General features: G+C 37.2%; 1 protein-coding gene across 1 annotated transcript in view; it reads left to right on the forward strand.

Moving 5' to 3' along the window:
- Positions 1 to 414: 414 nt before the first annotated feature.
- The window catches only part of LOC136847752 (adenylate cyclase type 3-like), a 514,101-nt gene continuing 503,242 nt past the window's right edge, over positions 415 to 11,273 (forward strand). The window contains 1 exon segment of the mRNA XM_067119628.1: positions 415 to 958. The gene's annotated coding sequence lies outside the window, so the exon portion shown is untranslated.

The following is an 11,273-nucleotide window of genomic DNA, read 5'->3' on the forward strand; positions in this document are numbered from 1 at the left end:
TGGCCCGGAAGAGCCTGACGCGATGCAAGAGCGTCGAGGAGACGTTCGACGACGAGTGTGACCCCTGCCTGAAGGACACTGACGAAGACGAAGAGGAGACCAAGGTCGCTTACGAGAATGAGAACCAACAAGAGACGTCTGCCAAACCGCGACCCACGAGCTTAGGCGATGGCAACCACAAGTGTCCTAGTCCCAGGGGCGGTTCGCCTTCCTCCGGGCAAGACGCAGGCAGTTCTGCCAGTGCCGGTGGTGTGGAGGGGTCCAAGACCCAGCAGTCGCCCTCTTCAGCGAAGGCGGAGGACCAGGCCAGCAACAGTTGTCGCAGTAGCGGCAGCGAGGGCTTTGCCGAGGAAGGCAATGTGGCCACCACCAAGGGATACGACGACATCTCGGCTTCCATGAGCGTCATCCGCATGGAGAAGTTCGCGCTGGAAAACGTCGCGTGTCTCGCATCTTGCCCAAGTCCCTTCATCGGACCTTCGTCGATCCCGACGTAGAACAGCTGTTTCAGGCTTACCACGAGAGGCAGCGCCGTGCTGACCTCAACATCCTGCTTGGGGCAGGTGCCACTTTCGCAGTCTACAGCGTTGTGCTGTGCATCGCAGATTTGCCACACCCATCTCTGGCCGCCCCTCTGGTACTGGGGTCCATTGGCGGCATCCACATTCTCCTGATCATCCTGTGTCGCCTCCACGTCTTCCCTGAACGCACATGGATTTTCCTTCCCTATTTCGTGTGGGCGCTCTTCCTCGTTGGCGTCGGGGTGTTCATATTCCTCGGCCCGGACGCGCCTGCACCACGGCATGGGTTGCTGTGGGTGATTTTGCTGCACTTCTTGGTGTTCGTTGGGCTGCCCTTACGACTGCCCTTGTGTCTAGTACTGACGGGCATCACAGCAGTGGCTCACCTAGCCATCTCTGTGCTTCTGACGCCGGGCGAACAGCTAATTAAAACTCAGGTGAGTGCATTAATATTATCAGTTTAACCAGGCCAATGTGACAAGTCAAGGTTTTACCCCTTGGGCAGAGAGAGACCACAGATTACAGGAGAATTTAACAGTATGCACCAAAGTAATGAGAGACTTAGCCTTTCACGAGAGAGAGAGAGAGAGAGAGAGAGAGAGAGAGAGAGAGAGAGAGAGAGAGAGAGAGAGAGAATCATCCTAACATAAGGCGGCATAAAAAGGTTATCTCGCCTAAAGAAATCAGAAGAGATAGTAAGACGCAATATGCTCTGCACTTTATTTCGATTTTAAGCAATCTGCTTCACCTCAATAATGGACTGCATCTACAAGACACACAAACTTCATTCAGTTAAAGCCTCCACTCCTCAAGGTTAACATGGCAACGAAACGAATAACTTAATACTCGCGGCAAGAGAATACCTATCAATAACACCTTGTTTATCCTTCTGAAGATTTATAAGCGTCAAAATATAGAACCTAGTGCAAATAATTCACAGCAATAACAGCTGAATGATATTGTATACGATCCTTGTAAACACACACACACACACGCACACACAAAACCTTCATTCATGCGTATCAAATGTGTTATAAATAAATAGTGTGATCGCTTGGACGCGTGAAAAGGAAACTTGTTTTTATTAAGACTTGAGAATCCTTTGCAGTTCCCACTTTTGACACTGATAGAGTTTATATTTTCAGACACAAAACTCAAGCTGAAAAAGAAAATTCTCACATTTTCCCTTTTGTTTTCGGGTCTTGCTTGGCTCACTGCCGTAGTACCGCCCTCCGAAAGTCTGTTTTTTCTTTCTTTCATTATTTCAAGGAGGGAGCAAGTATCTACTATTTTCAGAAGACGATATTCCATTGAGAATACATGCGGGACGTGGGTCTCGTTGTAACACATTGCTGTTCGCTACAAACACCCAGGTTATTTTACATGTTTGCTATCGGAGGATCCATTGCTAGGCTGGGGGGGCAGCGATCATTCAAATTAGACGAATATATTTCACAGGGGTCCATTTTATTTAGAAAAGCTTACGGAACGTAATGTTTACATGAATAGTTGAATTTGATTGATTGACTGTTCGAATTGATATGGCTGTAAAGAACAAAGGTTGCCGACGGGTATACTGAACTGGATGTGTCTGTACTACATTTTGCCTCGCCGTTAATGTGTATTTCTAAAAAAATGTGGCGGTCTGTCGTTTAAAGTGCAACATCCGTCTACTTCATCAAGGTGTCCACACCACGGTAAACATGTCACCAATACACTTCCCCAACTTATCGCACACATATCACAAACATGTTGAAAACAAGTTAACGAATTATTGGTACCCTAACCATTGCATCTTAACGATTATCCAGCGTTTGTCAAAGATTTGTTCTCCACTTACGGCCATTGACTTGTTTTCAACCTGTTTGTGATGCTTATTCGATAAGTTTCCGCCGTGTATCAACTTGTTTTATTGTAGTGTGGACGTACCCTAACAACCATTTGGAAAAGTGGACTCCAACCGTATTGAGAGTATTGTACTCACAGAGAGAGAGAGAGAGAGAGAGAGAGAGAGAGAGAGAGAGAGAGAGAGAGAGAGAGAGAGAGAGAGAGAGAGAGAGATTTTCCACTCTTCCGTAAAATAGCTGGTATCTCAAATCTCAACTAGCATATGCCAGAATCATAGAGCTGTATCCTAAGATATAGTGTTCTTTCGCGTGTGCGGAAAGTGTTACAACAGCCACGATTCATCATTTATCCTCGAAATAACTTAGCTATTGAAAGATATCCGAAGATGCTTTATTCTATAGAAGTGACGGATTAAAGAAAAATGGCTAGAATTACATCGAGATAATTCACGTATGAAGAAGTTTGCCGAGTATTTTCCAGATTAATTTCTTTGGTCTATATGCTACTTGAAAGAAAGTAAATATTCCGCATGAAATTCCTGATATTAACTATTCATCCATTTTTAGGGACCGAACATTTAACTAAGTATGAAGTCTTTCATATGACTAGTGCATATGAACTAGTCATTGTCTGTCCAACATATTTCCCTCTGTAAGTGACGCTCCTGATTATAACTAGTCCTTTTCGGCCTATCTTCTGAATATTTTAAGAAAAAGTATTTGCAGTTAACGTTGGTAGTCCGCAATACAAATAACGTTTCGCCGTTACGTTTCCATGGATAAGCCAAGTCGACAAATGAAAGCATCGTGCCAAGTGCATGAGAGCTTAATACCGACAACTTTATTAATTTACATGTATTAATTATCACATGCGTGGCGGCAATGCGTGGAACTTTTCACTGCAAAATTTTACTCTGCACTGCATAACAGATATAAAGATTGAGTGTCGTAATTAACGACAGAACTAAAACGAGCGTACATGTTCAGATTTAATGGTGAGATTATTCCGGTGGTATGATGCCTGGAAACGTTCTCGAGACCTACGGCTTCTGTAGTGTAAGCGTTAAGGTTTCTACCATTCCATAATAGAAAAGAAAATATTACACCTCATACAAGCAAATCTGTTTCAAATCCCTCCTGTTTCAGCTCACGCCGTCATATTTCATCTCCACTAACACTGGTTCTATATATACTCTCTCTCTCTCTCTCTCTCTCTCTCTCTCTCTCTCTCTCTCTCTCTCTCTCTCTCTCTCTCTCTCTCTCACATAAAATGTGCTTTAGACCTTCAGGGAATTGACTTTATTTGCAGCGCTGAGGCTTAAATCCGTTTCGCGTGCCATTTTGTTAACTTTTTTATATTGGTATTTTTCTTTTATTGGGAAGTGGATTTGTTTGTTTGAAGAAACGATTTTTAAAGCAAGGACTGAAGGCTGATACAATTTTTTCAGTCTGACCTTTTAATTTTCCTTTTAGAATATATATATTTGTATTTGAAGTCAAGTTTCTTTCTTAGCCAGCGATTGAACACTGATGCATTTTTCAGTTTAGTTGTTTGATTTTTACTTTTGGTAAATTTGTATTTTAAATGGAGTTGAAATTGATTGTTAACGGGGATTGGAACCTGGTAATATATTTTTCAGCCTTTAAAAGTTTTAGTCTTTTTCGATGGTTTTTCGGACCAACCAGTGTCTCTCTGTACACAATAAAGATTTCATTGCTTCTGTTCTGCATGTGTTTTGTATTTCCAACTGGGGATTAATTCGTACTGCATCACGGTTTTTTAACAAGATTTTGTTCTAGTTATTTTAATTCTTACTCGAAAGTAATTAGTGTTCGCCAGTATGTATATTAGTTATTTTATTCTCTTGCAAATAATTTGAAAGGCGCGTTTCTTTCCTTTTCCATGAATTTGTATATGAATACACCAAGGGTTGATTAGCTAGTAACATATTTATCAAGGAAAGCCACTAAATTTCAGCTTTGAAGTTAAACGTTTATCTAAAAGTATGACTATAATTGTATTTCCACCCAACTAGTATATTACTCTAAAAATGCCAGTAAATTTTGTTGCGAACTGATTCAGTTACCAATAAAGATCACGAGACTTTTGTTTGTAAAACAGACTTGATTATCCATAAACATCCCCAAACCTTTTTCTCGAACTAATAAACTTGCCCGCATAGATCATCAAAATATGATAGTTCGGTTATGAAAATGTTTGACAAAAAATCTTGCCTCAACGCTCAGAATAAAAACATCTTTAAAATTTTATATAAATCCAGCATATTCGTCCAAAACAAATAGGAAAATTTTATTTCGAAATAGTATTATTAATTAAACGGATCAATAGCATTTTGCTTCCAGTTTTAATCCTCGTTTTCTCTTGTCATTTTTTCCTGTCATGTCATTTTTTCCTGTCATGTAAACACTGATTCTGTGACTGATGCTTCTGTGGGAAGTAATGACTTTTCGTGACTCCTAGTTTGGGATTCAGATTTCCTTTCCCCTATAACGTTTGTTCGTATAAGAAGCAGCTCTGTCACTTAGGTAAAGTTTTCCTTCACTTTAACCTTTCATACTTTAGGGGGCAGGTCTGTTGTTTCCTTTGTGGCAAAGTTTTTCCTTGCATATAACCTTTGTCCTTTAAGAATCTGTTTTCCTGTAAGAATCAAGACTGTTATTTGCTTGCCGTAAAGTTTTCCCTTACTTATATTTTTTCCTACAAAAAGCACACACATTGATAGATAGATAGATAGATAGATAGATAGATAGATAGATAGATAAAGATAAATAGATAGACTGGTAGATAGGGATTAGTTTTCTCTTCAAGCAGTAGATTTTTTCCAGAAGTTATAGTAATATTTTTAATGATTTCTTTTCAGAATAATTTATATGGTTAATAATGATGATAATTTGATGAGTTACTACAAGAGATAATTCACATATGAAAATCTCGACGAGAATTTTCCAAATGGATTTAATTGAGCCTTAATTTACTTGAAAGAGAGCGAATATTCCGCATTTGAAATTCCTGACAGTTACTGTTCGTCAATATCTAAGTACCCAACATTTTACTAAGTGTTTAAGTCTTTCATGTGGCCAGTACATCTGAACTTATTTCCTTCTGTACGCGGAGCGCCTGCTTTTGCCTAGTCCTGTCCACGTCCGCCTTCTGAACATTTTCCGCATTGTATATAAAGACTTTGCAATTAACTTCAGTGGTCCGCAATCCAAATAACATTGCGCCGTTATGTTTCCATGGATAAGCCAAGTCGACAAGTGAAAGCATCGTGCCAAGTGAAAGCTTAATACCAACACTTTATTCATTTACATGTATTAATTACCACATGCGCAGCGGGATAGCGTGGAACTTTCACTTGCAAAATTTTACTTTGCATTACATAACAGGTATGAATATTGAGTGTCGTAATTAACGACAGAAGTAAAGTGAATGTACACATTCAGATTTAATGGTGAGATTATTCCGGTGATGTGATACCTGGAAACGTTCTCAAGGCTTACGGCATAAGTACTGTAAGCGTTAGGCTTCCTACCATTCCGTAATAGGAAAGAAAATATCACTCCTTATAAAGGTCAAATTTATTTCAACCTACCCTGTCTCCTCCCCCATCCCAACCCCGCTGTCATATTCCATCTTCACTAACAATGGTCCTGGATGACATTTCTCTCTCTCTCTCTCTCTCTCTCTCTCTCTCTCTCTCTGATAAAATGTGCTTTAGACCTTCAGGAATTGACTTGGCTTTTAGCACTGAGGGTTAAATCCGTTTCATGTGCCATTTTGTTCAGTTTTTATATTGGTATTTTTCTTTTATTGGAAAGTGGATTTGTTTGTTTGAAGAAGCGAACTTTAAAGCAAGGACTGAAGGCTGATATTATTTTTCAGTCTCTCCATTTAATTTTCCTTTTGAATATATATATATATATATATATATATATATATATATATATATATATATATATATATATATATATATATATATATATATATATACATATATACATACACACATTTATATATAATTATATATACATATATATATGTATATATATTATTTTTTGTATTTGAAGTTAGGTTTCTTTCTTAGCCAGCGATTGCATACGGATATATTTTTTTTTTTTTTTTTGAGTAAATTTTTTTTAGCCTTGGGATTTGACGTAATATATTTTTCGCCTTTAAAAGTTTGTCTTTTTCGTTGGTTTTTTGGGCCAACCAGATTCTGTTTGTTTAAAATAAAGATTTCATTGATTCTGTTCTGCATGTGTTTTGTATTTCTAACTGGGGATTAATTAGTATTGTTTCACCTTTTTTTTTTGTAACAAAATTTCATTCTAGTTAGTTTTATTCGGGCTGAAAGTAATTCGCGTTCATCAATATAAATGACACTAATTTTATTCTTCCTTGTAAATTATTTGAAAAGTACAGTTCTTTTCCTTTTCCTCGAAATTGTCTATGAATACACCAAGGGCTGCTTAGTTAGTAATGTATTTATCAAGAAAAATCAGTAAAATTCACCTTTGAAGTAACGTATTTTTCTAACAATTATTTAAAAGTGTGATTAAAATTTCGTTAACCCTGATCTAGTATATTACTATATAAATATCAGTAAACTTTAAAGCAAAGTGATTCACTTATCAATAAAGATCACGCGGCATGGGCCTGATTATCCTTAAACATCCTCAAACCTTTGTTTCGAACTAATATGTTTATCCTCATAGATAGCCTAAGCAAAATTTGATAGTTCGATTATCAAAAAGTGTGACAAAAAACCGTGCCTCAACTCTCAGAATAAAACCATCTTTTAAAATTTTGTTTGAATCCTACATATTCGTCCAAAACTAATAGGAATAATTTATTTCGAAATAATAATGTTAATTAAACGGATCAGTAACATTCTATTTCCAGTCTGATTCTCGTAAATTGTTGTCATTCCTTCCCGTCATGTTCCAGGTAAACGCTGATTCCATGACTGATACTTCTGTGGGAAGTAATGACTTTTCGTGACTTCTAGTTTGTGACTCAGATTTCCTTTCCCCCATAACCTTTGTTCGTATAAGCAGCAGCTCTGTCACTTGCACTGTGGTAAAGTTTTCCTTCACTTTTAACATTTCATACCATAGGGGGCAGGTCTGTCGTTTCCTTTGTGGCAAAGCTTCACTTACTTATTACCTTAGTCATATAAGAAGTAGGTCTGATCCATCCTTCTTGGTAAGGTTTTCCCTTAGAGCATCATGTTCTGTAAGAAGCTTAAAGTATATCTTAGTTTAACCAGACCACTGAGCTGATTAACAGCTCTCCTAGGGCTGGCCCGAAGGATTAGATTTATTTTTTACGTGGCTAAGAACCAATTGGTTACCTGGCAACGGGACCTACAGCTTATTGTGGAATCCGAACCACATTATAGCGAGAAATGAATTTCTATCACCAGAAACAAATTCCTCTTGTTCTTCACTGACCGGTCGGAGATTCAAACTCGCGACCAACTGAGTGGTAGCTGAGAACGGAACCCGCTCACCCAGCGAAGAACTAAATAACACACACACAAACACACACACACACACACACGCACACACACACACACACATATTTATGTATATGTATGTAATCTATATGTATATGAATATGTATAGATAGATAGATAGGTAGACATAAATAGATAGGTAGACATAAATAGATAGATGGACACGGTTTGGTTTTATCCTTAAGCAAACAATTTTTTTTCCAGATGTTATGGTAATACTCCTAGTGATTTTATTTCAGAATGTTTGACTTAGTTAACAACGATTATAATGTAACAACATTAATATCACGTGCAGCTACCACCACTACAGTTATAGGTCATATTTATTTTGATAAGTTTTATGAATATTTCCAGAATATCTATTCAGTGCTTTTTTAGGACCATATGAATTAATTACAAAACTGACATGATTTCTCTCATCAACAATTTGTGTATATATCAGATGAAAATTTAATTTAGGGCCATGTTTCAAAACAAGAGAAAATATCTCGTGCACTTTTAGAGTGCCTTTTTTTCCCCAGTTAGTTTTCATGCCGTATTATTATTTTTAACTAGAAATAAGTTTTTGTATTATTATTATTATTATTATTATTATTATTATTATTATTATTATTATTATTATTATTATTATTATTATTATTATCGTACTTGGTATTGTGCATTAGTAAATCTTGGTGTTCAGTAAACAATCTGAGGTATTGATGGTATGAACGAGAGAGAGAGAGAGAGAGAGAGAGAGAGAGAGAGAGAGAGAGAGAGAGAGAGAGAGAGAGAAGAAATGTCACCAAGATCCAGTGGTTGTGAAAAACAAAAATAATAAGGAAGTATTGCTTTGGACAAATTGCCGCTAGGAACACTGTTACTGTATTATTAGGGGCTAATGCGTATGTATGTAAGTATGTATGTATGTGTTGCACTGAAATGGAAATTTAAACACGTTCCCCTCATGCTTTTATTAACCAAAAGAACCCAACCCTTCAGTTGTATACAAATTATTCCTGTAAAGTTAAATGGTAGAGTATGCTCTTCCATTAAAGAAAATCTCAGTCTAATAATCTTTAAAAGATATGTATATATTTATTCCACCCAAGATGTCAACAAGGTTTTTTTATGGGCAAATTACAATTTCTGGTAAAAGCTATTTGGTAGTTACAGTAATATCTCTAAAGTAAATTGCTGGTTCGGTGTAAAGAGCGTCTTTTTTTTTAACCGCCAGTACCTTGTAGCTCCTCTTAAGGTATTTCTGTGGTTTTGATTGCTGATATGCTACACACACACACACACACACACACACACACACACACGTGTAAATATATCGCTGCAAAAGAAGTACCTTGGGTTGTTTGTTGTAAAAATAATTTTATCGAATGTTCCCAAATATTTTGTTGGAAAACCTTGAATGTATATTTGGAAATAAAATAAAAGAAATTCCTATTCAAAGGACTGTTCAGATAGTCGAGCACTAAACCCATGTTCCCTCTGATCAAGGTTCGAATCCTGGTGTCAAGAGAGTTCCTTCATTTCAATCCCAAATTCGTATTCAGAGTAGAAATCCATATTCAGCTAAATATATAGGGATCAAGAAATGAAGAATTCAGTGCGTGCTGGTCATTGTAATTACATTGATTTTGTGAATGTGAACTGTAACTTTTATTGATTATGTATGGGACTTATATTAAATTGAAATCCTTTACAACCAGTAAGTGATTTTGGATTATGCTTAATTATATACCCTCATAAGTTAAATTATGTTTATACAAAATCCTTTTATACTTACCATTATGTTCACAGTCAATCAAAACGCTACGTTTTAGCCCTCCAACTAACGTATGTCGTTGAAACATAGTGGGGAGAGAGAGAGAGAGAGAGAGAGAGAGAGAGAGAGAGAGAGAGAGAGAGAGAGAGAGAGAGAGAGAGAGAGAGAGAGAGAGAGAGAGAGAGAGAGAGAGCAATGGGCTCGGTATATAATTGTCATTCAAAATTCTTTTTACAGTTTAGTATTGTGTTGGTTTGTGGCAATAAATTCTTTATGCCCTTTCATTACAATTTTACAAAGGCTCATCAGCAATATGTCAAAACACCCAATTCACAGACTGCACGCGTCGTCCTTTTTTTTTCAGTGGCATTTTACTTTCACTGCATATGTCTAGTGCTTTTTAGAACTTCCCTTCCTCTTTCCTCATGGAAAGACCTCTGTCAGGTCTCTCTAAATCACCATGCTAACTTTTTTAACCACTTCTTTGTATCTCTGCTAAACTAATTCTCTTTGATATGTACTCTACTTTTCCTCTTGCAAACAATCTCAGGTGAGTCAGTTAAGTTATATTGATAGTGGCTTGTAATTCTGAACGGCATTCGTTAAGTCAGCCCACTTTTTATTGCTACCACAGTGGCAGTAAAGTCACTGATTAAAGCTAACTTGAGTTAATTTTTTGCAATGGTATAGTGATAATCTCTCTCTAGACTCAGGAGTAGGCTGATTTAAGTTGTGGACCCCTTGGTAGGATGCAATGCCCCTTCAGTAGAAATAAGTATTATGTTAGGTAATCCTTGTCAAGATTTTTACTCCTGCTGTATATGTATATATATATATATATATATATATATATATATATATATATATATATATATATATATATATATATATATATATATATATATATACACTGTATATATATATATAGATGCTAGTAATTTTCAAGGTCATCTAATTCATATTCATCTGGGTACTTGTTTATTCTGTATTAGATTATTGCTATTGAATTTATTTTCCTCTTTGTGCTGTGATAGTTATCTTTTTAAATTTTATTCTGAACTTGCCAAGGTAAAAAGAATTATATTGGTATGCTGTTTTTACCGATGAGTAATGTGTATGGTTGTATAACGTAACATTTTTCCCGACGTCTTCCAAGGAAAGAAGCTGATCCCCCTGCAATTTGCGTCTGGTCATTCAGAAGTATCCACACGGTAGGTCCTCCAAAACGTCACAGCAACCCAAGAACCTACCGCGCTCAACCCCCGCGGTTAGACTTGCTTTTCTGAACAACACGTCGACATCTCGCCGGTTTGTTTTGCGAGTGCAGAGTTACCTATCTCAGACGTTTGTTTTGTAATGACTACTTCAGCGCGATGAAATACTTCTTTGACGTTTTCTTCTCTGCACATGTTTATTAATCACGTTAGGTAATGGTATCGACAGCTTGGCATGGGCAGGGCAGGACTGTGGGTGGGTATGTTCAAGAGGGACGGAGGAAGAAGGTCGACTTGTAATGGTGTCGTTTTTCGTTGCAGTTCTTGGTTAGGAGATGACAGCTCGAGTACGTTCAGATGTGTTTAAGGGTGAAGGTCGTGTGAAATAGTCGCCC

Source organism: Macrobrachium rosenbergii, chromosome 17 (assembly GCF_040412425.1).
Source record: "Macrobrachium rosenbergii isolate ZJJX-2024 chromosome 17, ASM4041242v1, whole genome shotgun sequence".
NCBI lineage: Eukaryota > Metazoa > Arthropoda > Malacostraca > Decapoda > Palaemonidae > Macrobrachium > Macrobrachium rosenbergii.